At 43.3% G+C, this 27,799-nt stretch overlaps 2 long non-coding RNA genes across 9 annotated transcripts in view; one reads left to right on the top strand and one right to left on the bottom strand.

Annotated features, from left to right (window-relative positions):
- Window positions 1-27,799, top strand: part of LOC144580131 (uncharacterized) — a 160,931-nt gene that overhangs the window by 55,930 nt on the left and 77,202 nt on the right. The window lies entirely within an intron of this gene.
- The window catches only part of LOC103791187 (uncharacterized), a 59,817-nt gene continuing 45,661 nt past the window's right edge, over window positions 13,644-27,799 (bottom strand). For both annotated transcript variants that reach the window (XR_013529138.1, XR_013529140.1), the window contains exon 4: window positions 13,644-27,667. This is a non-coding gene — a long non-coding RNA (uncharacterized LOC103791187). The remainder of the gene's footprint in view (window positions 27,668-27,799) is intronic.

The following is a 27,799-nucleotide window of genomic DNA, read 5'->3' as shown; positions in this document are numbered from 1 at the left end:
ACATAAATCTTTTATAATCAGCAGTAAGGCCAGGTGTGGTGACTTACACCTGTAATCCTAGCACTTTGCGAGGCCAAGGTGAACAGATTACCCAAGGTTGGGAGTTCAAGCCCAGCCTGGCCAACATGGTGAAACCCTGTCTCTACTAAAAATACAAAAAATTAGCCAGGTGCAGTTGCACGTGCCTGTAATCCCATCTACTCTGGAGGCTGAGGCAGGACAATCTCTTGAACCCAGTAGGTGGAAGTTGCGGTGAGCTAAGATTACACCACTGCACCCCAGCCTGGGCTACAGGTAAAGATTTCATCTAAAAAAAACATCAGTAAGTCTGCCTGATCTTTGCCCTAGAGGGAGACATTATCTTTATTACTAGAAAATAAATAGACCTGCTCTTTACTCTAGAGGAAATTACTATCTGTGCCTCTTTAGTCTATTAGCTACACAAACATCTTGAAAAGTTAACCTGGATCAAAGGCAGCTAGGGCCTTTAGTTATAACATGTGCAAACTCATGAGAAATCTATGGAGAATTGTCTCCCAAGACTTATCAGCAATTTGCCAAAATAATTTGCATAAATTGAAGCAAAAACATTTTATTTCACTTTTAAACAACTGCAATTACTTGGTAATGGGAAGTGCACCTGTTGGGTACTGTACAAGTCCTCAGACCTTGGAATCACATTGGACACTGCCACCCTTATTTACTGTTTCACACTGATTTTCTTCTCATAATATTTACTTTTTATCATCTCAGACACCAAAGTCTTAGCTTACAAAAATACGATGCCATCAAAAGCAAAGTTGTGCTATCTAAAGTTGATACTGTGAACTACCTAGTAGCTAGCAGATTTTGTGGCATGTCAGATGTTGAGAATCACTGCACTTTTGTTAAAAATTTGAAACATTCCATGGTGCCCCTAGCAGTTTGCTGAAGCTCCCTGGGACAACTTGGTACCCAGTTTAGGAATGGTAGCCCTAATCAATGGTGGGAGAAGCAATTGATTCTTAATGGCCTCATGAGTAGAGCTGTCTTGATAGCCTAGCCTAGACTAATCAGATTGTCCTATCAAAGAGAAATACATTTTCATCCTTTTCAAGTCTCTGAATTTTTGAGTCTCTTTTTTACAGTAGAATAGACTTTATCCTAACCAGTACAATCTCCTACACAATTTTGGCTGTGCCACATGATGTAGTTTTTGGTGATATATGTTCTCACTTTGTGGGAAAAAAAGTTTTCTATGTATTTCTTTTGTCTCTCCTACCTCAGTCATCACCTTGATCGACATTTACTGAGTCCCTGCTATGGTCTTGCTCTGGGTTAAACATCCTTCCAAGACCTAAATCCATTTCTATGTCACAGAGAACTAAAAATAAAATCCTGGCCAGACATGGTGGCTCACACCTGTAATCTCAGCACTTTGGGAGACTGAGGCAGGCAGATCACCCTGAGGTTGGGAGTTGGAGACTAGCCTGACCAACATGGAGAAACCCTCTACAGAAAATACAAAATCAGCCAGGCATAGTAGTGCATACCTGTAATCCCAGCTACTTGGGAGGCTGAGGCAGGAGAATTGCTTAAACCTGGGAAGCAGAGGTTTGGTGAGCCACGATTATTCCATTGCACTCTAGCTAGGGCAACAAGAGCAAAACTCCATCTCAAAAAAAAAATTAAATTAAAATTAAAAATTAAATTCTAAGCCCTCATCAATTGATCTGCCTGCCTCAGCTTCCAAAGTGCTGGGATTACAGGCCTGAGCCACTATGCTTGATCTTTCTTTTATATTTATTTACTTGTTTTCTAGTGGAGACTGAGCATTGCAATATTGCCTGGGCTGGTCTCAAACTCCTGAGCTCAAGGAATCCTCTCACCTCAGTCTCCCATGTAATGGAATTACAGGCACACCCCACTACATCTTGCTTAAATTTGATTTCACTATTTATTGCTTGCTTTCCATCCAAAATTTTTCTGGATAAATTTTAGGCTCAACTATGAGTCCTAGAGACTGGGCCAGGGACAGAAAATATGATCACTTTTGTCTACATGGAATAGGAGAGCTGGAATTTGAACTCTGAATATATCTTGAAACATTAAGGAGCTACTCTGTCCAGAAGTAATGGCCTATAAAAACTCTTCCCCACTCTCCTGGGGAAGTAGATCCTGCTGCATGCCCACTGTTTGGTACCTTGGGCATTAAGAAAATATCACTTGTTGGTTGGGCACAGTGGCTCATGCCTGTTCTTCTAGCACTTTGGGATGCCATGGCAGGCATATCACCTGAGGTCAGGAGTTTGAGATCAGCCTGGGCAACTACTAAAAATTATAAAAATTAGCTAGGTGTGGCGGTGGGTGCCTGTAGTCCCAGCTACTAGGGCGGCTGAGGCATGAGAATCACTTGAACCTGGGAGGCAGGGGTTGCAGTGAGCTGAGATTGCACCACTGCACTCCAGCCTGGTGACAGAGCCAGACTTTGTCTCAAAGAAAGAAAATATCACTTGTGAGAAAACAAAGCCTAAAACCTGATCTTTACACCCCCTTGGTGCTGCAGAAACTCTAAGCATGTGAGATAACAAATTAATACAAAACTGGTTAGGACTGTTGAAATCCTCAGTGGTCTGGCAGAACTAAACAAAACCTGCTCAGTGGAGACACTTTCCCCATCAGAGCCTCATGAGAAATTAACAGCAAAAACAAGTTTTACTGAAGATGAGTTTACAACCTATAATTCAAATCGCACTATTCAATTCATATTCCCCTTAGGAAGAGTTAGCCATCACAGTGAACAGGGAACTTACAATTACAGAATTGGAAACAGTAAAACAATCTGAAGGATGGTGAGAATTTGACTGTTGCTTTCACATAACACATTACATAGCCTCATCATGGAACTAATGCACTAGCTATCGAGGATTTTGTTATTTGTGGAGACACACTAAATTTGTCCAAGCGGAGAAAGAAAAGTCACAGCCTGTCTTTCAAAACAGGAGCATAGCAGTCATAAACCTGACTGAGTCAGGACAACTTGACTCCCATAATTTGGAGACATCGGGGTTCAGAAACAAATAGCTTTGACACGCTGAACTAAAAAAGGCTCAAGCTCTCTCTAACCTTCTTTCTCCACCCTCCTCTCAATCTCCTGTCTCTTCCAAAGCACAGAATGAAGCTGTTCTCTGAAGTTCCCTTATATTCCCAAAGTTCAAACCTACCAAAGAAGAAAACAATGATCTCTGGTCCTTCCCCTGAATTTTCATTAACTGAAAACTTTTATCACAGGAAGAAAGACTAAGGTCTTTCCACACACCTGGATAGACTTTTGTCATAAACCATTGTCTGCTCTGCAGGCCCAAACAGATTGGTCAGGCTGTTTTATGTTCTTCAAGCCCATTGAAATCCCCTAAAAATTATTTACCACCCCTAAAAGAAGAAAGGTATATGAGTGTCTGTATCCTATTGGGTTGAGGGATAATCACTCTGTGATTTTCACTCCATGCATATTAATACAAATTTGTATATCTTTTCTCTTATTAATCTGCCTGTTGTAAAGTTAATTAGTTGATTTTCAATGAACCTGAAAGGGTTAAGGGGATCTAGGATTCTGCTACACCAAGGAATTCTCTTGGAGTTGAAAGCACAAGGCTCATATTGCCATTTGCAATATCACATCTTGTACCAAACAAATGCAAAGATATGATTTAAAAAGAGCAATGATAAAGCAGGAATAGAAGATTATTTTCTCTACATTTCTACATTCTATCAAAAGGAGGATGGAAAGGGTATTTTTAAATTCATTCTTTATTTGGTAAAATGAAACCAATTATAGATAATTTTTCTGTGAACTGGAAAGAGAATTAGAATATCTAAACTAATGGCTCATTTTTTTAAAATTTTTTATTGGATTTTAGGTTTTGGGGTACATGAGCAGAGCATGCAAGACAGTTGCGTAGGAACACACATGGCAGTGTGCTTTTCTTTCCTTCTCCCCTTCACCCACATTTGGCATTTCTCCCCAGGCTATCCCTCCCCACCTCCCCCTCCTACTGGCCCTCCCCTTTTCCCCCCAATAGACCCCAGTGTTTAGTGCTCCCCTTTCTGTGTCCATCTGTTCTCATTTTTCATCACCCGCTTATGAGTGAGAATATGCGGTGTTTCATTTTCTGTTCTTGTGTCAGTTTGCTGAGGATGACGTTCTCCAGATTCATCCATGTCCCTACAAATGACACAAACTCATCATTTCTGATTGCTGCATAATATTCCATGGTGTATATGTGCCACATTTTTCCAATCCAGTCTATTATCAATGGGCATTTGGGTTGATTCCAGGTCTTTGCTATTGTAGACAGTGCTGCAATGAACATTCGTGTACATGTGTCCTTATAGTAGAACGATTTATAGTCTTTTGGATATATACCCAGTAATGGGATTGCTGGGTCAAATGGAATTTCTATTTCTAAGGCCTTGAGGAATCGCCACACTGTCTTCCACAATGGTTGAACTAATTTACACTCCCACCAACAGTGTAAAAGTGTTCCTTTTTCTCCACATCCTCTCCAGTATCTGTTGTCTCCAGATTTTTTAATGATCGCCATTCTAACTGGCGTGAGATGGTATCTCAATGTGGTTTTGATTTGCATCTCTCTGATGACCAGTGACGATGAGCATTTTTTCATATGATTGTTGGCCTCATATATGTCTTCTTTCGTAAAGTATCTGTTCATATCCTTTGCCCACTTTTGAATGGGCTTGTTTGTTTTTTTCCTGTAAATCTGTTTGAGTTCTTTGTAAATTCTGGATATCAGCCCTTTGTCAGATGGGTAAACTGCAAAAATTTTTTCCCATTCTGTTGGTTGCCGATCCACTCTAGTGACTGTTTCTTTTGCCGTGCAGAAGCGGTGGAGTTTAATTAGGTCCCATTTGTCTATTTTGGCTTTTGTTGCCAATGCTTTTGGTGTTTTGTTCATGAAGTCCTTGCCTACTCCTATGTCCTGGATAGTTTTGCCTAGATTTCCTTCTAGGGTTTTTATGGTGCCAGGTCTTATGTTTAAGTCTTTAATCCATCTGGAGTTAATTTTAGTGTAAGGTGTCAGGAAGGGGTCCAGTTTCTGCTTTCTGCACATGGCTAGCCAGTTTTCCCAACACCATTTGTTAAACAGGTAATCCTTTCCCCCTTGCTTGTTTTTGTCAGGTTTATCAAAGATTGTATAGTTGTAGATATGTTGTGTTGCCTCCGGTGCCTCTGTTCTGTTCCATTGGTCTATATCTCTGTTTTGGTACCAGTACCATGCTGTTTTGATTACTGTACCCTTGTAGTATAGTTTGAAATCCGGTAGTGTGATGCCCCCCGCTGTGTTCCTTTTGCTTAGAATTGACTTGGCTATGCGGGCCCTCTTTTGGTTCCATATGAAGTTCATGGTGGTTTTTTCCAGTTCTGTGAAGAAAGTCACTGGTAGCTTGATGGGGATAGCGTTGATTCTGTAAATTACTTTGGGCAGTATAGCCATTTTCACGATGTTAATTCTTCCTAACCATGAACATAGAATGTTTCTCCATCTGTTTGTGTCCTCTCTGATTTCGTTGAGCAGTGTTTTGTAGTTCTCCTTGAAGAGGTCCCTTATGTTCCTTGTGAGTTGTATTCCAAGGTATTTTATTCTTTTTGTAGCAATTGTGAATGGCAGTTCATTCTTGATTTGGCTTTCTTTAAGTCTGTTATTGGTATAGACGAATGCTTGTGATTTTTGCACATTGATTTTATATCCTGAGACTTTGCCGAAGTTGCTTATCAGTTTCAGGAGTTTTTGGGCTGAGGTGATGTGGTGTTCTAGGTATACTATCATGTCGTCTGCAAATAGAGACAATTTGGCTTCCACCTTTCCTATTTGAATACCCTTTATTTCTTTTTCTTGCCTGATTGCTCTGGCTAGAACTTCCAGTACTATATTGAATAGGAGTGGTGAAAGAGGGCATCCTTGTCTAGTGTCAGATTTCAAAGGGAATGCTTCCAGTTTTTGCCCATTCAGTATGATATTGGCTGTTGGTTTGTCATAAATAGCTTTTATTACTTTGAGATACGTTCCATCGATACCGAGTTTATTGAGGGTTTTTAGCATAAAGGGCTGTTGAATTTTGTCAAATGCCTTCTCTGCGTCAGTTGAGATAATCATGTGGTTTTTGTTTTTGGTTCTGTTTATGTGGTGAATTACGTGTATAGACTTGTGTATGTTGAACCAGCCTTGCATCCCCGGGATGAATCCTACTTGATCATGGTGAATAAGTTTTTTGATTTGCTGTTGCATTTGGCTTGCCAATATTTTATTGAAGATTTTTGCATCTATGTTCATCATGGATATTGGCCTGAAGTTTTCTTTTCTTGTTGGGTCTCTGCCGGGTTTTGGTATCAGAATGATGTTGGTCTCGTAAAATGATTTGGGAAGTATTCCCTCTTTTTGGATTGTTGAAATAGTTTTAGAAGGAATGGTACCAGCTCCTCTTTGTGTGTCTGGTAGAATTCGGCTGTGAACCCGTCTGGACCTGTGCTTTTTTTGTGGTAGGCTCTTAATTGCTGCCTTGACTTCTGACCTTGTTATTGGTCTATTCACAGTTTCAGCTTCCTCCTGGTTTAGGCTTGGGAGGATGCAGGAGTCCAGGAATACATCCATTTCTTCCAGGTTTACTAGTTTATGTGCATAGAGTTGTTTGTAATATTCTCTGATGATGGTTTGAATTTCTGTGGAATCTGTGGTGATTTCCCCTTTATCATTTTTTATTGCATCTATTTGGTTGTTCTCTCTTTTCTTTTTAATCTATCTGGCTAGTGGTCTGTCTATTTTGTTGATCTTTTCAAAAAACCAGCTCTTGGATTTATTGATTTTTTGAAGGGTTTTTCATGTCTCAATCTCCTTCAGTTCAGCTCTGATCTTAGTTATTTCTTGTCTTCTGCTGGGTTTTGAGTCTTTTTGATCTTGCTCCTCTAGCTCTTTCAATTTTGATGATAGGGTGTCAATTTTGGATCTCTCCATTCTCCTCATATGGGCACTTATTGCTATATACTTTCCTCTAGAGACTGCTTTAAATGTGTCCCAGAGGTTCTGGCATGTTGTGTCTTCGTTCTCATTGGTTTTGAAGAACTTCTTTATTTCTGACTTCATTTCATTGTTTACCCAGTCAACATTCAAGAGCCAGTTGTGCAGTTTCCATGAAGCTGTGCGGTTCTGGGTTGGTTTCTGTATTCTGAGTTCTAATTTGATTGCACTATGGTCTGAGAGGCTGTTTGTTATGATTTCAGTTGTTTTGCATTTGTAGAGTAGTGCTTTACTTCCAATTATGTGGTCAATTTTTGAGTAGGTGTGATGTGGTGCTGAGAAGAATGTATTTTCTGTGGATTTGGGGTGGAGAGTTCTGTAAATGTCTATCAGGTTTGCTTGCTCCAGGTCTTAGTTCAAGCCCTGGATATCCTTGTTGATTTTCTGTCTGGTTGACCTGTCTAATATTGACAGTGGAGTGTTAAAGTCTCCCACTATTATTGTGTGGGAGTCTAAGTCTCTTTGTAAGTCATTAAGAACTTGCCTTATGTATCTGGGTGCTCCTGCATTGGGTCCATATATGTTTAGGATCGTTAGCTCTTCTTGTTTTATTGATCCTTATACCATTATGTAATGGCCTTCTTTGTCTCTTTTGATCTTTGTTGCTTTAAAGTCTATTTTATCAGAGATGAGAATTGCAACTCCTGCTTTTTTTTGCTCTCCATTTGCTTGGTAAATCTTCCTCCATCCCTTTATTTTGAGCCTTTGTGTATCCTTGCATGTGAGATGGGTTTCCTGGATACAGCACATTGATGGGTTTTGGCTTTTTATCCAATTTGCCAGTCTGTGTCTTTTGATTGGTGCATTTAGTCCATTTACATTTAGGGTTAATATTGTTATGTGTGAATTTGATACTGCCATTTTGACGCTAAGTGGCTGTTTTGCCTGTTAGTTGTTGTAGATTCTTCATTATGTTGATGCTCTTTAGCATTTAGTGTGATTTTGGAATGGCTGGTACTGGTTGTTCCTTTTTATGTGTAGTGCCTCTTTTAGGAGCTCTTGTAAAGCAGGCCTGGTGGTGACAAAATCTCTGAGTACTTGCTTGTTCGCAAAGGATTTTATTTTTCCTTCACTTCTGAAGCTCAGTTTGGCTGGATATGAAATTCTGGGTTGAAAGTTCTTTTCTTTAAGGATGTTGAATATTGGCCCCCACTCTCTTCTGGCTTGTAGTGTTTCTGCCGAGAGATCTGCTGTGAGTCTGATGGGCTTCCCTTTGTGGGTAACTCGACCTTTCTCTCTGGCTGCCCTTAGTATTTTCTCCTTTATTTCCACCTTGTTGAATCTGACGATTATGTGCCTTGGGTTTGCTCTTCTTGTGGAATATCTTTGTGGTGTTCTCTGTATTTCCTGCATTTGAGTGTTGGCCTGTCTTGCTAGGTGGGGGAGGTTTTCCTGGATGATGTCCTGAAGAGTATTTTCCAGCTGGGATTCATTCTCTTCGTCCCCTTCTGGTACACCTATCAAACGTAGGTTAGGTCTTTTCACATAGTCCCACATTTCTTGGAGACTTTGTTCATTCCTTTTTGCGCTTTTTTCTCTAATCTTGGTTTCTCGTTTAATTTCATTGAGTTGGTCTTCGACTTCAGATATTCTTTCTTCTGCTTGGTCAATTCGGCTATTGAAACTTGTGCATGCTTCGCGAAGTTCTCATATTGTGTTTTTCAGCTCCTTTAATTCATTCATATTCCTGTCTAAGTTATCCATTCTTGTTATCATTTCCTCGAATCTTTTTTCAAATCTTTTTTCAAGGTTCTTAGTTTCTTTGCATTGATTTAATACATGATCTTTTAGCTCACAAAAGTTTCTCATTATCCATCTTCTGAAGTCTAATTCCGTCATTTCGTCACAGTCATTCTCCGTCCAGCTTTGTTCCCTTGCTGTTGAGGAGTTTTGGTCCTTTCTAGGAGGCGAGGTGTTCTGGTTTCGGGTGTTTTCCTCCTTTTTGCGCTGGTTTCTTCCCATCTTTGTGGATTTGTCCGCTGGTCGTCTGCGTCGTTGCTGACTTTTCGATTGGGTCTCTGAGTGGACACCCAGAATGTTGATGATGAAGTATTTCTGTTGCTTGGTTTTCCTTCTACCAGTCTAGCCCCTTCGCTGTATGACTGCTGAGGTCCGCTCCAGACCCTGCTTGTCTGGGGTGCACCTCTAGCAGCTGTGGCACAGCGAGGGATGCTACCCGTTTCTTTTTCTGCTATCTTTGTCCCGGGATGATGCCTGCCAAATGTCAGTCTTTTGGATATAGAGGGGTCAGGGAGCTGCTTGAGGAGACAGTCTGTTCTTTTTAGGAGCTCAATTTCTGAGCTGTGAGCTCTGTAGTTCATTCAGGGATGTTAGGCTGCTATGTTTGATTCTGCTGCTACAGAGCTCATTAAAAAAACCCTTTTTTTTCTCAAATGCTCTGTGTTGGGGGGTTCGGGCTTTATTTTTTGATGTTTGTTGAGGTGTCCTGCCCAGCTAGGAGGCAGACTAGCCACTGTTTGCCTGCCGAGTCTCTGCCCTGCTGTTGTGTGATTCGCCCTGTTCCTGCAGTCTCTGCTGTGGTCTCTGCCACGCCCTGTGGCGGAGTCTCTTCATTGTAGCGTGTTGCCTCGGCAACGGCAGGCTGCGTCAGCAGTGGGCGTGTATCTCAGTAGGGACGGGTTGCCTCGGCAACGGGAGGCTGCGTCAGCAGTGGGCGTGTATCTCATTTGGGGCGGGTTGCCTCCGTAGTGGTGGACGCCCCTCCCCCACAGAGCGTCTCGGACCATCTGCTCGGGATAGTTTGAAATCGCGGTTTTTTTTCGTCCCACTGGGTACCCCAAACGCTCTGTTCCTGCAATCCCCTGGGCTGGCCTAGTGTCCAAGTCTTGTTCAGTCTCAAGTCCAGCCCTCTCAAGTCTCAGGTTGCCGGTTCAACAGGGCACCTGGACAAGCGCGCCCTGTGGGGATTGCTGGGTAGGGCCGGCTGCCGCCGCCCCGGCTGCCGGCTTCGCCAGGCAGACTTACTGCCTGGCATCCCGTGTCTCCCTTACACTTGGGAGTTTCCCCGTTCTGTGGGCAACAAAGATCAGTCTGGAAATGCAACTCCGACTCACCTCTTTGCGGATTCAACGAGAGCTCCAATCCTGGGTTGTTCTCACAGCGCCATCTTGAGTCCTCCAGCATCTAATGGCTCATTTTTATGTGTAAAATACATAGTAGATAAGAAGCATTTGGTTCATTTTCATCATGCTGTATATATGTTGTCTTAAGATAAATTTTAAAACATATTAATAAATGAGAAACTGCTCTGAGAGCAACTGAGAACAAAATTCAGAAATGAACATTTTTTCTCCTACAATAATTGTTTGTGCTTAAGGCATAAGCTTGCTAATAAATTACTCAGCTGTTTCCTACACAGACATCAAAAGATTAGGATACTTTATCAATGTTACCTAAGACAGATATATTTCCTCTTCATGATCAAATGTTTATGACCCAACTTCAAAAGAACGTCAACATTTCCTCAGTAGCTGGAGTTAATAAGTAAGTTTCTCTATTCCTACTTGTTCAACAACAGAAACTTGAAAACCGTTAGGCTTGACAGGCAAAGCAGATGGCCTTGGAATTGGTCCAGGATAATGGTGCAGCCCCACAATTAGGACTAACCCGCTTTTCAGGCTCTGCACCACCCACTCTGTGCAATCCTTTCCCAAGTCTTGTGGGGCATTCACATGGCTTCCCTGCCCTCATGGCCCCATCTGATGGGACATTTGGAGGTTTACTGAATCTGGTTGCTCTGTAAAACATATAGATTTACTATAAGTAAATATGTGTATATATGTATGTGTTATAAAATAAGATACTACTAAAATAATTTTTTATTGAAAAATATTTTACTAATATACTGAAAGCACTGTGAAATTCCTTCCTGTTTTGTTAGATTAATTTTTTATTTGTTAAATTAAATTTAATTCATTAATTTTTTTGTTTTTTATTTTAAGACAGAGTTTCACTCTGTTGCCCAGGCTGGAGTGCAGTGATATAATCTCGGCTGCTCTTCCACTTCCCAGGTTCAAGCCATTTTCCTGCTTTAGCCTCCAGAGTAGCTGGGATTACAGGCATATGCCACCATGCTCAGCTAATTTTTGCATATTTTGTAGAGACAGGGTTTCACCATGTTGGCCAGGCTGGTCTTGAACTCCTGACCTCAAGTGATACACCTCCCTCGGCCTCCCAAAGTGCTGGGATTACAGGCATGAGCCACTGACCCAGCCTGTTTTTTATTTTTTGAGACAAGGTCTCACTCTGTCACCCAGGCTAGAATGCAGTGGTGCAATCTTGGCTTACTTCAACCTCTGCCTCCCAGACTCAAGCAATCCTCCCACCTCAGCTTCCCAAGTAGCTGGGACTACAGGCACCCACCATGATGTTTGGCCAATTTTTTGTATTCTTAGTAGAGATGGGGTTTTGCTCAGGCTTGTCTCGAACTCCTGGGCTCAAGTAATTTACCCACCTCAGTCTCCCAAAGTACTAGAATTATAGGTGTGAGCCTCTGCACTCAGCCCAATTTTAAATTTAGATTGTCGCTAAATGTTTCTCACAGGGGACAAGACTTTTTAAAACTGATGTATCTACACAATGAATAATACTGACACAAAGAAAGGTCAAGAACACTTAATATATGGATGTAAAATCTCTCCAAGATATATTATACAATTTTTAAAAAGAACAGTTTGTTTTTTAGAGACAGAATCTTACTCTGTCACTCAGTCTGGAGTGCAGAGGCATGATTATAGCTGACTGCAGCCTCAAACTCCAGGACTCACGTGACCCTCCCTCCTCAGTCTCTCAAGTAGCTAGGACTACAGGAGTGCAACACCATGCACAGCTAATTTTTAAATTTTTTTGTAGTGATGGGGTCTTGTAGCCAGGAGTGGTGGCTCACCACCCTGGTGAGCCCAGCAGTTTGGGAGGCTGTGGTAGGTGGATTATGAGGTCAAAAGTTTGAGACCAGCCTGGCCAATATAGTGAAACCCCATCTCTACTAAAAAATACAAAAATTAGCCAGCTGTGGTGGTGTGTGCCTTTAGTCCCAGCTACTTGGGAGGCTGAAGCAGGAGGATTGCTTGAACCTGGGAGGTGGAGGCTGCAGTGAGCCAAGATCGTGCCTCTGCACTCCAGCTTTGGCAACAGAGCAAAACTCTGTCTCAAAAAAAAAAAAAAGAGAGAGATTGGGTCTTGCTATGTTGCTCAGGCTGATCTTAAACACCTGGTCTCAAGTGATCCTCCCCACTTGGCCTCCCAAAATGCTGAGATTACAGGCAAGAGCCACTGCACCTGGCCAATAGACTTTCCTTTTCTTTCTTTTTTTTCTTTTGGTGAGACAGAGCCTCACTCTGTTGCCAGGCTGAAGTGCCATGGCACAATCTTGGCTCACTGTAACCTCTGCCTCCCAGGTTCAAGTGATTCTCCTACCTCAGCCTCCCAAATAGCTGGGATTACAGTCTGCCACCACACCTGGCTAATTTTTGCATTTTTAGTAGAGATGCGGTTTCACCATGTTGGCCAGGATGGTCTTGATCTTCTGACCTTGTGATCCACTTGCCTCAGCCACCCAAAGTGCTGGGATTACAGGTGTGAGCCACTGAGGCTGGCTTTTTTTTACTTTTTAGAAAGTAAGTTTCCACTGGGCATGCTTCCAAATGCAATCTGTTGTTATAAATGCAACATTTTATTTAGGAATTTTCTATAGCATCCAGAAGAAGATAATCATAAATGGTGGCTTGAGGTATCTTTATTTAAAATTGCAGTCCTCTGAGATAACTAGTTCTCCAAGTGAAGAATATGCTATGGTACAAACTGGTTACATAAAAAAGGGGTTTTCATAGTACAGTCTTCAGCACCTTGTTGAAGTTGAGGAAGAGAGTATTTTAGGCAATGAAGGCCACTCAGAAAGCTGCAAAGGCTGGGAGCAGTGGCTCACACTTGTAATCCTGACACTTTGGGAGGCTGAAGAAGGTGATCACTTGAGGTCAGAAGTTTGAGATCAGCCTGGACAACATGGCAAAACCTCGTCTCTACTAAATATACAAAAAAAGTTAGCCTGGCATGGTGGAGAGTGCCTGTAATTTCAGCTACATGGGAAGCTGAGGCAGGAGATTTGCTTGAACCTAAGGGTGAAGGGAGGGGAGAGGGAGGTGGCAGTGAGCAGACACCATGCCACTGCACACCCCCCTGGACAACAGAGCAGAACTGTCTCAAAAAACAAGAAGAAGAAGAAGAAGAAGAAGAAGAAGAAGAAGAAGAAGAAGAAGAAGAAGAAGCAGAAGCAGCAGCAGCAGCTGGTGGCTAATTGCAATGCACTTTGTAATGGAATTTTACCTTATGCCAGCTAAAAAGAAATCTTATCCTGCTCTCCAAATGCATTTGAGTCTGGTAGGAACCCAGGCAGCCAAGTTTTGTACATTACATTTACAAGTGCCTATATATTGTGTTATTTACAAAGTGAGTCCAATCTCCTTCCTTCACTAGAATCTCCATATGAGTTTTTTGGGTGGCCCACCTGAAATCTAGTCCATGAGGGCCTGAGGAACTCTGTGGACAGAGCTCTCCTACAGGAAGAGGAAACCAGACAGAGTGAGTTTGTGCAGAGGGGAGATAGGATCTCAAGGAGAGCTTGGTGGCTGCTACTTGTCCCAGCCGAGGATCACCGTCTATTCATATCCAAGTCCTATGAGGGCAATAACCAAAGAGCTCTTTCAGTTGAGAACACTAACCCAATTAGACAACAGACACAAAGAAACCTCTGTGGGGCATTAGAGAATATAAACAGCATTGCTTATCTTACGTTCCTGAGGCTGAAGTAACAAATTACCACACACTAAACTTCACACAACAGAAATTTATGGTCACAGCATTCTGGAGGTCAGAAGTCTGAAATTAAGGGAGCAGCACTGCACTCTCTCCAGGATCCTAGGGGACAATCTGTTCCTAGCCTCCTATGGCTTCTGTGGACTGTTTCAGCATCATTCCAAATCTCTGTTTTCACACTGCCTTCTCCTCTGTATGTCTGTGTCTTCTTCTCTGTGTGTGTCTTGTAAGGATGCATGTGATTGCATTTAGGGCCCACCTGGATAATGCTGCCTAAGCACCTCCTTTCAACAACCTTAATTTTATCACAGCAGCAGAGACCTTTTCTCCCCAACAAGGTCACATTTACATATTTGGGGTTTTGATATGGATATCTTTCAGGGGGTCATTTTTTGGCCTACTGTACTACTCCTATATCCTAACAACAGAGTGAACCCTATAAAAAGGGGACAGTGTTGTCTCCCTACTTTGCCTGCACTTTAGCAGCACAGGGTGGCAGTGTCAGACACTGGCAACAGAGTCCAGGACATAATGTTGAAATTAGGCCGGGTGCAGTGGCTCATACCTGTAATCCTAGGACTTTGAGAGGTTGAGGTGGGTGAATCACGAGGTCAGGAGATTGAGACCATCCTAGCCAACATGGTGAAACCCTGTCTCTACTAAAAAATACCAAAAATTAGCTAGGTGTGGTGGCATGCTCCTGTACTCTCAGCTTCTTGGAAGGCTGAGGCAGGGGAATCACTTGAACCTAGGAGGAAGAGGTTGCAGTGAGTCAAGATCATGCCACTGCACTCCAGCCTGGTGACAGAAAAAGACTCCATCTCAGAAAAAAAATGAAATTGAACTGACTTAATCATAAGGATGCAAGAGAAACTTTTGTGAACATGCAGATATATCTAAGATGAGAAGCAGAGTGCTAGAATCCTGCATTAGCAAGAGGGTACAAGGAATACCTTTCGACCATACGATTCCAACAGCTTTGTACATGAAAAAACTAATACACAAAGCCTGTGGTTGGCTCGAAGGAGGCAAGGAAGAGACTCTCTGTATCCTCTGGTTGTGACTGTTCAACCCATCCCAAAGGATGCAGCTCCCAGTACAGTGTGCTCTGACTCACAAGGAATAGCCAGATTAGTGCCTGTCAAGGCTTCTCTCCCAAACCCCAAGCAGCTGGATCCTGCAGGCTGGTTCTGACTCTGAATGGTACATTCCAGCCCCAGCCTGGCCCCAGTTTTAAAGGCCACCCCTGGGTATCTATGGGCTCTGGGAGACATAGAATGGAAATGAGCAGACTCAGGATGTACGCCAGGCCAGAGCCAGAATGCAGGCTGTTCAGACAACCTGTGCAGTAAATATACACTAAGATGTCATCCAGCAGCACCCTCCCATACCAAGACCCTGCAGGCAGCACCAGCATATAAAACAGCCTGACAGCTATGGGCTGGAGAAAAGACACAGGCTGGCCTGGGCAGGGTGGAGACAGTTGAGTATCTGTGGTCAAGTGCTCAGTTGAGTATCTGTGGTCAAGTGTTGAGATCTCTAAATAGAATCTGAGCTTTGTTTATTGGTCTGGGTTGTGGTTTTTTCTTGTTTTTTTTTGTTTTGTTTTGTTTTGTTTTTCAGACAGGGTCTTGCTCTGTGCCAGGCTGGAGTTCACTGGCACAATCTCTGCTCACTGTAACCTCCATCTCCTGGGTTGAAGTGATTCTCCTGCCTCAGCCTCCAGAGTAGCTGAGACTACAAGTGTGCACCACCATGCCCAGCCAATTATTTGTAATTTTAGTAGAGACAGGGTTTCACTGCATTAGCCAGGATGGTCTTGATCTTCTAACCTCATGATCCTCCCACCTCAGCCTCCCCAAGTGTTGGATTACAGGCATGAGCCACGGTGCCTGGTCTCTTTTTTTTTTTTTTTAAGGAAGTACAAATACAAATTATGTGATTTCCTTTTCCCCTCTTGGCCTGCCTTGCTAATCTGCTGCTGTATCAAAGCCTTTTCCTCCTCCCCTACATGCTTTGTTCATCTAGCAACCAGAGCATTACTGCCACCTGAGTCATTCTGTCCTGTGCTGCTCTGTCACTCTGTGAGTGTGAAGCCCTACTCTGGCCCTCCAGGAGGAAGGAGGCAAAGACAAGCCAAGCATCTCTGTAGCTGTGCATTTGGCTTTGAAGTAGGGGCTCGTAGGATGGAAAGTCTAGTATAGGAAGGCAGGGTCCTGACTTTTGGCAATGAGGTAGGAAGGTAGGTGGTTTTACTGCAGAGGACTGGGTTTTACTTGCTGTGAGCCTGTTTAGCTCCTTAAGAGCTGAACCTAAGTGCTTTTTTTCCAACTTAGTTGTTTGTTTTGGTCTCCAGTTTCCTGCACTTGCAGTTGCAGTCAAACTAGTTTGTTAAAAAATCACTTTGAACAAATACCAGAGCACAGGAAGAAAGAAAAATACTGGCACTTCTGAAAAGTGTTGTTTTTACATTACTTGAATTTTAGTTCCTACTTGGGGTTAAAGAAAGTTGTCTTCAGAATAAAGAGTGCCTGTTAGGTGAGAGAGGATTTGCAACTGGACTTAGAGATTCTGTGGCATTGGCGACATCTGTTTCTGTGTGTGGGCTTTAAAACACACACACACACACACAAATATATATATATATATTTACAGGAGAGCCTTCATTTTGTTACATGCTAGGTGTCTTCCTGAAAAGGTATATGAAAATATTAAAAAACTGATCCTGGCCAGGCACGTGGCTCGCATCCGTAATCCCAGTACTTTGGGAGGCCAAGGTGGGTGGATCCAGAGGTCAGGAGTTCGAGACCAGCCTGACGAACATGGTGAAACCCTGTCTGTACTAAAAATTACAAAAAATTAGCTGGGCACGGTGGCGCGTGCCTGTAATCCCAGCTACTCAGGAGGCTGAGGCAGGAGAATTGCCTGAACCCAGGGGGCGGAGGTTGTGGTGAACCGAGATTGCACCATTGCACTCCAGCCTGGCAAACAAGAGCGAAACTCCGTCTCAAAAAAAAAAAAAATTAGCCAGGTGCGGTGGCACATGCCTATAATCCTAGCTACTCAGGAGGCTGAGGCAGGAGAATCAATTGAACTCAGGAGGCAGAGGTTGTGGCGAGCCAAGATCATGCCATTGCACTCCAACCTGGGTGACAGAGCAGGACTCCATCTCAAAAAACAAACAAACAAAACTGATCCTTATTCAGAATGCAACAGGTGAGCTCACTGAAGTGCTCTTACCAGTAAGTCTTATAAATTGAGGCACTTGAAGGGCTGGGACTAGGGTGAGGTAAGCAAGGGGAGGCCTAGACTCTCGGTAATTAGGATAAATGGTATTTTAATGCAGTATTTTAGCAAATCAAAATTAATGCAAAAAAATTTGATCATGAATAACCAAAATGTTAAGTAAAGATAGAATTCACCCTTACCCCATTCTTTTTGGAGGCTTAAAATATTTGCAATTGCTGTTTTTTGTTTTGAGACAGTGTCTCACTCTGTCACCCAAGCTGGAGTGCAGTGGCACGATCATGGCTCACTGCAGCCTTGACTTGCTGGGCTTAAGCAATTCTATCTCAACTTCCCAAGTAGCTGGGACTACAAGCATGTACCACCACACCTGGGTAATTTTGTTTATTTTTTTTGTACAGACAAAGTCTTGCTATGTTGCCCAGTTTGATCTTGAACTCCTGAGCTCAAGTGATCCTCCTGCCTCATCCTCCCATAGTGCTAGTGTCAGAGGCATATGAACCAGAACAACTCCATTTGGAATAGAGACTGGGTAAAATAAGACTGAGACCTATCTGGCTGCATTCCCAGTAGGTTAGGCACTCAAGTCACAGGATGAGATAGGAGGATGGCACAAGATACAGGTCACAAAGGCCTTGCTGAGAAAGCAGTTTGCCGTAAAGCCAACCCAAACCCACCAAATCCATGATGGCATGAAAGTGACCTCTGGTCACCCTCACTGCTCATTATATTGCTAATTAGAATGCATTAGTATGCTAAAAGACACTCCCACCAGCACCCTGACAGTTTACAAATGCCATGGCAATGTCAGGAAGCACCCTATATGGTCTCAGAATGGGAGGAACCCTCAGGTCCAGGAATTGACTGCCCACCCCCTTACCAGAAAACTCATGAATAATCCACCCCTTGTTTAGCATGTAATCAAGAAGTAACAATAAGTATAAGCAGCTGAGCAGCCCATGGTGTTGCTCTGCCTATGCAGTAGCCATTCTTTATTTCTTTACTTTCTTTTTTTGTTTGTTTTGAGATGGAATCTCTGTCACCCAGGCTGGAGTGCAGTGGCACAGTCTTGGCTTACTGCAACCTCTGCCTCCCAGGTTCAAGTGACTCTCCTACCTCAGCCTCCTGAGTAGCTGGGATTACAGATGCACACTACCATTCCCAGCTAATTTTTGTATTTTTAGTGGAGATGGAGTTTCACCATGCTGGCCAAGCTGATCTTGAACTCCTTAAACTCCTGAACTTGTGATTTACCCACCTCAACCTCCCAAAGTGCTGGGATTACAGGCATGAGCCACCATGCTGGGCCTGTTTCTTTACTTTCTTAACAAACTTGCTTTCACTTTCCTCTATGGATTTGCCTCAAATTCTTCCTTGTGAGAGATCCAGGAACCCTCTCTTGGGGTCTGAATTGGGACCCCTTTCCAGTAACACTAGGATTACAGGCATGAGCCACCACACCTGGCCGAGAATTGTGTCATCAAACCTGAATGTAGGACAACTATGTGAAGAGGCAGTGGGGGATCCAAGAGGCCCAGGAGTGGAAAGGAAAATGGGAGTTTAAATCTATTGTGACCCTATGTTGGAGACTGGACTGAGGTTCTCAAGAGGTACTGTTGACACATTTACTTTCTTCTTTGTTTCTTGATGGCAGGTGGGAAGGAAGGCCTCCTCCTGGTGGAACTGCCTTTGCAAAAATTATAACAGTGAGACAATTATGGCAGTTAATAAGACCTCATCTGGCCCACCCCCATCTTCCTTAGGTTTCAAGCTGCCCTTAATTATTTCTAGGCTTAGGCCAAGCTAACTTTGGGAGATATCTAGTTTAGAGTTTAACAAATTGTAGATTTTCCTAAACATTCAATCCCCTTTGTAAAGCTAATCAGAGACCACAAGACTAGGATACTAGAGGAGCCTGAATTCTGTTAAGGTGGAGACATAAATGATTACCAGCCATTATTCTAGAGGTCACAAGATATCCAACTTCCCCAGTTACTCCTAAAGATAACATCACTATTGTATAACCTAAGATTGGCCTTTGGAGATACGTTTTCAGGTTTTTTGCATGTCACAACTGATGGCTCCACCTGGGCTTGTCCACAGTTCCTGTGGCCCCACCCAGAAGGGGCTCAGGGAGGATGAAGACCATTTGCCACAACTCTACAATTGTGCCCCCAACCAATCAGCAACAAACATGGTTGCCTGGCTACCCCTTCCCCCAAACTATCTTTGAGAAATTCTAGCCTTTGAATTTCTGGAGAGCTGAATTTGAGTAATAACTCCGACTCCCATGTGACATGGCCAGCCTTGTGCCTATTTAACTCTTTCTTTTTTTTTTTTTTGATGGGGTCTCACTCTGTCACCCAGGCTAGAGTGCAATGGCGTGGTCTCAGCTCACTGCAACCTCAGCCTCCCGGGTTTGAATGATTCTCCTGCCTCTGCCTCCTGAATAGCTGGGATTACAGGTGCCTGCTACCATGCCCAGTTAATTTTTATATTTTTAGTAGAGACTGAGTTTCTCCATGTTGGCCAGGCTGGTCTCGAACTCCTGACCTTGTGATCTGCCCACCTCAGCCTCTCAAAGTGCTGGGATTACAAGTGTGAGCCACTGTGCCCAGCCTAAACTTTTTCTTTATTGCAATGCCATCATCTCAGTGAATTGGTTTTTGTCTGTGCAGGGGGCAGAAAGAACCCACTGGGTGGCTGCTAGGCAGTCACTGCTCCCCTGAGGGACCAGCTATGCCATCATGAGGAGAAGGGTAGTGTGTAGGTACTTTTCATTCTGTCCCATCAGACCATCTCTGCTCCCTGCTCTGTGCTTCCCATCAGACCATCTCTGCTCCCTGCTCTGTGCTTTAGTGAGCAGATCTTCATGAACTCTATTAACCATGATTCCTGCTGCCATGTGTTCAAATTGGATTAGGCAAATGGGAGGTAACAACAGGCAACCAGAGGTTGGGAGAAGAGGGAGGTCATAGTATTGAGTCCCTGGCTCCCTTCCAGATGGGCTTCAGGTCAGCTAAGTTGTCAGTTGTTTTTCTCAGTTCTTCTCTCTGAGCTTTGTAACCACCTTTAATGTCTTTTGACCTAGAGGTGATATTCTAGACCTGGCATGCCTCAGCATCCCTTATGGGTCTCCCTTAACCCCTTTATAAACAGCCTTCTAGTAATCCCTCCTCTGCCACTCTCTCTAGGTGTAGCATCCATCTCTTGTGGAAGACTCTAACACCTAAGTCATGAGTGCGTATCACCAAACAAAGGCAGGGCCCAGTCATGGCCTCAGGCCCCTTGGCTTTGACAGTTGAGTTTCCACTCAGAGAAGAATGCAACCCTGCCCTGCTTTTCTGGCTTTAGATCCTGTGCACAGTCAAGGGCACCTGTGAATTAGCTGCAGGAAGTTTAAAGAGGAGATAATTCCCATTAATATCATCTCTACCTCTTTGGATTTAAAATATTTATTCAAGAATGAGAAGCTTGGTCTCATTCCTGAGAACATCCAATCACCTGCCACTGAGGGGGAAAGCCTCTAATCAGCAAAAATAAATACCACTGAGTCACTGTATCACCATTAAGCTTTATGACCGGTTCCAAAACATTGAAAACAGCTGGGATTTCTGGCCCCAAACAAGATGCTCTGTGCCTCTGCAGCTGAGAGGATGACAGGTGAAGCCAAGAAACCAAGAAGCTTTGCTGTGTGCACCTTTCAGTTGGTGTCTCATACCATACGGCTCCCCAAAGTTCGTGACACCACTAATAACCACCTTTCTAAGGTTGAAGCTATACCATCAGCTTTTTGTACTGCTATGTTTAAAAAAAATAAGCAGAGCCAGATGTTTGATGTGCCATGGGGATTATGAGCACAGGCCAGTGTTGAAAAGCAATGGAATCAAGGATTGCATATGAAAGTCCTGAGTGTGGGACCTGGGCCTCAGAGCTCTTCTTTCCCATCAGACCAACCTGATGGAAGGCTGGTCTTCATAGCAGGAAGCAAGGGACTCCTAATCTCTTTTCAGAAGAGTGTCACTTCCTAGGTTGTTTCTACCCTCCCTCCCTCTCTTCCTTTTTTCCTTCCTTCCCTTCTCTTAACCAAAGTTCTCACAAGCAGCAATATCAATAGATTTGTTTTCTTTTCCTTTTCCAGCCTAGCACTGAAAGTGCCAATAAATATAAATATAAATGGGCCAGATGGAGTGGTTCACATCTTTAATCCCAGCACTTTGGGAGGCCAAAGCGGGTGGAACACCTGAGGAGTTCAAGACCAGCCTGGCCAGTTCAAGACCAGCCTGGTGAAGCCCTGTCTCTACTAAACACACACACACATGCACACACACACACACACATGCACACACACACACATTAGCATAGTGGCAACTGCCTGTAATCCAGCTACTCAGGAGGCTGAGGCAGGAGAATCACTTGAACCCAGGAGGCAGAGGGTTGCAGTGAGCCGAGGTCATGCCACTGCACTCCAGCCTGGGTGACAAGAGCAAGACTCCATCTCAAAAAATAAATAAAAATAAATAAGTAAAAATGAGCCATTCGATAAGATTCATCTATGTGATAGTCAAAATAATGGGTGCCTTCAGGTGGTAAAGAGAGAGGGAGTGTGCATGTGTGTAAAACTGCCATGCTTCTCACCAGATTTTTGCACTTTGCTGTATGTAGATTATACCCCAGGTTTTTTTTAGAATTGGGTGAGACAAGCTACCTGATAGTGATACTGTAAATTAAAAGGTGTCTGCACTACACCCAGCTCTACCATGGAGCTCCCTTACATATTGCTGATCACTGCCTGAAAGTCCAATGTATAATCTACTTGATAGAATGAAAAAATAATAATAAATTATAGAGCCACAGGAAGTTGCAAAATAAGCATACAGGGAAGTCCTAGCTCTCTTCTCCTCCCCCAGTATTGGCATCTTTTGTAACTATAGTACAATAGCAAAACCATTACATTGGCATTGGTACAGCCATGGCCCTTACTCAGATTTCATCAATCATACTTGCACTCTTCTGTGTGTGTGTGTGTGTGTGTGTTTATGGTTTATGCAATGTTATCACATGTGCATATTCATGTAGCCACCATCACACTCAAGATACAAAACTATTCCATCATCATGACATTTGATAAAATTTTAACAGAGAAGTCATATTTACAGTCCTCTCTGAATCCCCCTAAAAGTCCCCTGCTGTATTTACTTACTGTTCTTTTTTTTTTTAGGCAGAGTCTTGCTCTGTCTCCCAAGCTGGAGGACAGTGGCACAACCTCAGCTCACTACAACCTCTGCCTCCTGGGTTCAAGCAATTCTCCTGCCCCAGCCTCCTGCATGATTGGGACTACAGGTGTGCACTGCCAAGCCTGGCTATTTTTTTTTTGTATTTTTAGTGGAGATGGGGTTTCACCATGTTGTTCAAGCTAGTCTCGAATTCCTGACCTTGAGTGATCCACCTACCTCAGCCTCCTAAAGTGCTGGAATTACAGGTGTGAACCACCATGCCTGGCCACTTGTTCTTTATTACACTGAGCAGAGTGATGATTAGAAGAATAGAAGACATCTGCCTCCCTGATGACTGTTACTGACCCAGCAGCGGCTGTGTAATCTGATTGGGCATTCAGCCTACACAGACCGAGCAGAGGATAGAGTCTGTGGCTGGGAGAGAGATTTTCACTTCCTCTCTCCCAGCCTCACTCTTATATCCCTCCGTTTCTCCAGGTAAACCTCAGTAAGGAAGCACTATAGACTCTGATGATTTTGGCAGATATCTTATAGCCTAAAAGAAAACCAACCTTAGGATGATGCTAAGGGCACCTCAGTGGAGTGGTGGAAGCAGCCAGAGATCTTACTGATGTCTTGAAAAGCTGATTCACACAGTTACTGGAGCCCATCCTGACTCTGGACTTACACTCAGACAGTGAAAGCTCTCATGGTTTTAGTCCATTTAAGTTAGGGTTTTCTGTGTCTTTCAGTCAAAAGGAGGATAACTGAAGGTTATCTACAAAAACCTACATCTAACATTATACATAATGGTGAAAGACTGAATGCTTTTCCCCCTAAGATCAGGAACAAGGCAAGAATCCACTCTCACTACTTCTATTCAGTATCATACTAGAGGGTCTAGCCCATGTAATTTGGTAATAGAAAGAAATAGAAGGCAGCCTGATTGGAGAAAAAAAAAAGAAGTAAAACTATCTCTGTTCAAAGGTGACATGGGTCAGGAGCAGTGGGTCATGCCAGTAATCCCAACACTTTGGGAGGCCAAGGTGAGTATTGCTTGAGGTCAGGAGTTTGAGACCAGCCTGGCCAACATGGTGAAACCCCATCTCTACTGAAAATACAAAAATTAGTTGGGCATGTGGTGGGCATGTATAATCCCAGATACTCAGGAGGCTGAGGCAGGAGAATCGCTTGAACCCAGGAGGCAGAAATTTCAGTGAGCCAAGATCGTGCCACTGCACTCCAGCCTGAGCAACAGAGCAAGATGCTGTCTCAAAAAGAAAAAGAAATAAAAGCTGGACACAGTGGCACGTGCCTGTAGTCTCAGCTACTCAGGAGGCTGAGGTGGGAGGATCATTTGAGCCCAGGAGTTCTGGGCTGTAGCATGCTATGCTGATGAGGTGTCTGCGCTAAGTTTTGCATCAATATGGTGACCTCTTAATAGTGTGGGACCACCAGGTTGCCTAAGGAGGGATGGACCAGCTCAGGTTGGACATGGAGCAGGTCAAAACTCCCATGCTGATCAGTAGTGGGAAAATGCTAACTTGTATCTGAAATCCATCTCAGTTGCCCCTTGCCTTGTCAGCAATGATCAATGCATTTTAAGCCACCATGGACCACCTGGACAACCATGTGCTCTGCCATAGCCCTTCCCTCGAGGTTTCTTTTTGTTTTCTTTTTTAAGGTGGAGTCCTGCTCTGTCACCCAGGCTGGAGTGCAATGGTGCCATCTTGGCTCACTGCAACCTTCATCTCCCAAGTTCAAGTGATGCTCCTGCTTCAACCTCCCTAGTAGCTGGGATTACAGGTGCCTACCACCTTCCCTGGCTAATTTTTGTATTTTTAGTAGACACAGGGGTTTCACTATGTTTATTAGGCTGGTCTTGAACTCCTGACCTCATGTGATCCATCAGCCTCAGCCTTTCAAAGTACTGGGATTACAGGCATGAGCCACTGTCCTGGCCTGCCCTGGAGGCTTTTATTATAAAATACCTTCCCTCCGGAGGCTGATGATCTCCCCTGTATTGCTTCACCAGACAGAGACTTTGCCCTTATTTCCATAGTACTAAATAGAACTGGGCTGTGGTGTTTCATGGAGATTCTTTAGAAGCTGCTAGTTAACAAGGGAATTGTAACACAGGCCTAGAAACTTCACAGGTCTAGGACGTCCCACAGTGGAACGCAGCTTTGCTTAAACCTGAGCCTTCAGTCATGTACTAAGGCCACTGAACTTCACTCTTCCCTGACCTCATGGTGAGTCTTTGGGTATGTCTTTTCTTCTAAGTGTCCAGCCCCAAGTAGAGGAAGGATCTGCCCACTCATGCCAGTATAAGGCCTCCTTCCAACAGCCTCATTTTGCATTTCAGGACCTACCTTATCCCAGAATGACTAATGGCAGAAATGAGCCATCACTGACAGCAAGGCCATCCTTGCTCCAGCTGGATGGACAGTTTCTTGAGAGATCCAGGTAACTCACTATTTTATAGGATCATAGTCTAGTACTGAGTTAGACATGGAAAACTCAATCCAGATTATTTTTCAGAATCTTTTTAAATTGAAAATAAATAGACTCTCCAGCTATTTTCAGGGTCTTGTTTCTTGATCTCTTGTAAGTAACTGTTTGCACAGTAATATGTGTGTACAATTTTTCCAAAAATAAGAATAATATATTGTCTATATCTTTACATAGTTTATTTCCTTAGACCATGCATATCAAACCCTTTCACTCTAGAAGGTGTGGTAACCAGTCTCTGAAGATAGCCCAAAATGAACCACATCTCCTGGTATTAAATCTTCCTGTGGTCTTCTCACATAGAATCTGGGCTAACCTCATGTTTCACTCATCCAACAGAACATGGCAGACATGACATTATACTAATTCTAGGCATAAACCTAAAGAAAGCATCTGTCTTTGTACTTTTTTTGTGTGAGTTGAGTCTCACTCTGTCACCAGACTGGAGTGCAGTGGCATGATCTCGGCTCACTGCAACTTCCACCTCCCAGGTTCAACTGATTCTCCTGCCTCAGTCTTCCCAGTAGCTGGGATTACACGTGTGCACCACCATGCCCAGTAAGTTTTGTATTTTTAGTAGACATGGAGTTTCACCATGTTAGCCAGGATGTTCTCAATCTCTTGACTTAGTGATCTGCCCGCCTTGGCCTCCCAAAGTGCTGGGATTACAAACATGAGCCCCGTGGGCAGCCCCTGTCTTTGTACTTATAAAAACCCTGAAGCAGCTTATACTTGTAATCCCAGCACTTTGGGAGGCTGAGGTGTGTGGATCATCTTAGGTTAGGAGTTCAAGACAAGCCTGGCCAACATGGTGGGACCCTGTCTCTACTGAAAATACAAAAATTAGCCAGGTGTGGTGGCAGGTCCCTATAATCCCAGCTACTCAGTAGGCTGAGGCAGGAGAATCACTTGAACCTGAAAGGTGGAGGTTGCAGTGAGCTGAGATCATGCCAGTGCACTCCAGCCTGGGTGACAGAGTGAGACCCTGTCTCAAGAAACAAACAAACAAAAAAACAGAAACAGCATGGAAGAAATCAGGCTACCCTACCAAAGAGACCACATAGAGAGGTTAGTCACATGAAGAGAGGTCCCAGCTCTCAGTCATTCCTGCCAAGGCTGCAGACATATGAATGATGCCATCTGGAAGGTCCCAGCCATGCCACCATCTGACTGCCTTATTCAGCCACTATGTTTCAAGTGTCTTATTAGGTGACTATTGATAATTGAAATAGAGCATGTTGTCCTACATGAAATTCACAGAGGAAAAGGATAGGCTACCCCAAAGATGAGCTTCTTACCTCTCATCTCTTATCTACTTAAAGCTGTGTATTAGTCCATTCTCCCACTGCCATGAAGGAATAACTGAGACTGGGTAATTTATAAAGGAAAGAGACTTAATTGACTCACAGTTCCACATTGTGGGGAGGTCTCAGGAAACTTACAATCATGGCAGAAGACAAAGGAGAAGCAGATACCTTCTTCACTGCAGGGTGGAGTGAGTGCAAGCAAGGCAAATTCCAGACAATTACAAAACCATCAGATCTCATGAGACTCATTCACTATCATGAGAGAAGCATGGGGAAACAGCCCTCATGATATAATTACCTCCACTGGTTCTGTCCTTGACATGTGAGGATTATGGAGATTATGAAGATTACAATCTAAGATGAAGTTTCGGGTGGGGACACAGTCAAGCCATGTAAACTTGTAAAAAAAATTTTCCCTTTTGGTACTTATGTGTTATAACTCATTTATAACTAATGCTCAAGTCCAAGTATCATCACTTTCTAATCCCCTTGTCAGTCTTAGTGTAGCTCAAAGCCTTCACAGGAGAGTTTAGCCCTGAAGTTAAGGCCATGGGAGACCTCATTCTTCCTTCCATTTATAACTCCAAGGATCACGGCATTTCTCTATTAAAGGAAGCAAATGGTCACAGTTATGATTCCTCTAAGGGTGAAATGACACAAGCTGACAAAGTCAAAGTAAACAAATGTAGTTAGGAAAGAGCATGCATTACATTAAATGTTTTGCAAGTATAAAATAGGTAGGAAAACAAAATACATACACAGAGACAAGAGATTTGATAATATTTCACATGGGTTTGGAATAAAATGTAAACATAGAAAAATGCAATATATTGTGCACCTAAATTTAAATTAAAATTTGCTTCAATCTGACTTTACAACATGGCAGTTGGTATAAGAGAGTCCATCTTGACCACCAACTAAGGGTAATAGTCACTGGGGCAATGGTTATGTCATATGGCTGTCTTACCTAAAATATGTTCTTACAACATAGAGCAACAGGATATTACTTCATCTCCACTTGTCCAAATAAATTCATGTATAGGCAATTCCTAATTACCCAATTGCAGTAGCAAAGGTATAGCATACGTTGCTGTCAAATTGTCTTCTGCCAATTAGTTTCTTCTCATTATCACTAGATGCCTCATCTTGGTCTTCATAATGGCCTTCTACTTCTAGCTCACAACTCACAAAGTCTACAAAAAGAAGCTGGGCACCATGGCTCATACCTGTAATCCCAGTACTTTGGGAGGCTTAGGCAGGTGGATCACTTGAGGTCAGGGGTGTCAGACCAGCTTGGATGACACAATGAAACCCTGTCTCTTCTGCAAATGCAAACATTAGCTGTGCATGGTGGCATGTACCTGTAGTCCCAGCTGCTTAGGAGGCTGAGGTGGGAAGATTTCTTAAACCTGGGAGGTGGCGGTTGCAGTGAGCTGAGATTGCACCATTGTACTTCACCCTGAGCAACAGAGTAAGACTCCACCTCAAAGAAACAAAACAAAACACAAAAAAATTAGCTGGGCATGGTGGCATGCATCTGTAGTCCCAGCAACTTGGGAGACTAAGGTAGGAGAGTCACTTGAACCCAGGAGGTGGAGGTTGCAGTGAGCCAAGA

This window comes from Callithrix jacchus, chromosome 18 (assembly GCF_049354715.1).
Source record: "Callithrix jacchus isolate 240 chromosome 18, calJac240_pri, whole genome shotgun sequence".
Taxonomy (NCBI): Eukaryota; Metazoa; Chordata; class Mammalia; order Primates; family Cebidae; genus Callithrix; species Callithrix jacchus.
The sequence above is the reverse complement of the archived record's forward strand: the minus strand, read 5'-3'. Positions and strand labels throughout refer to the sequence as shown.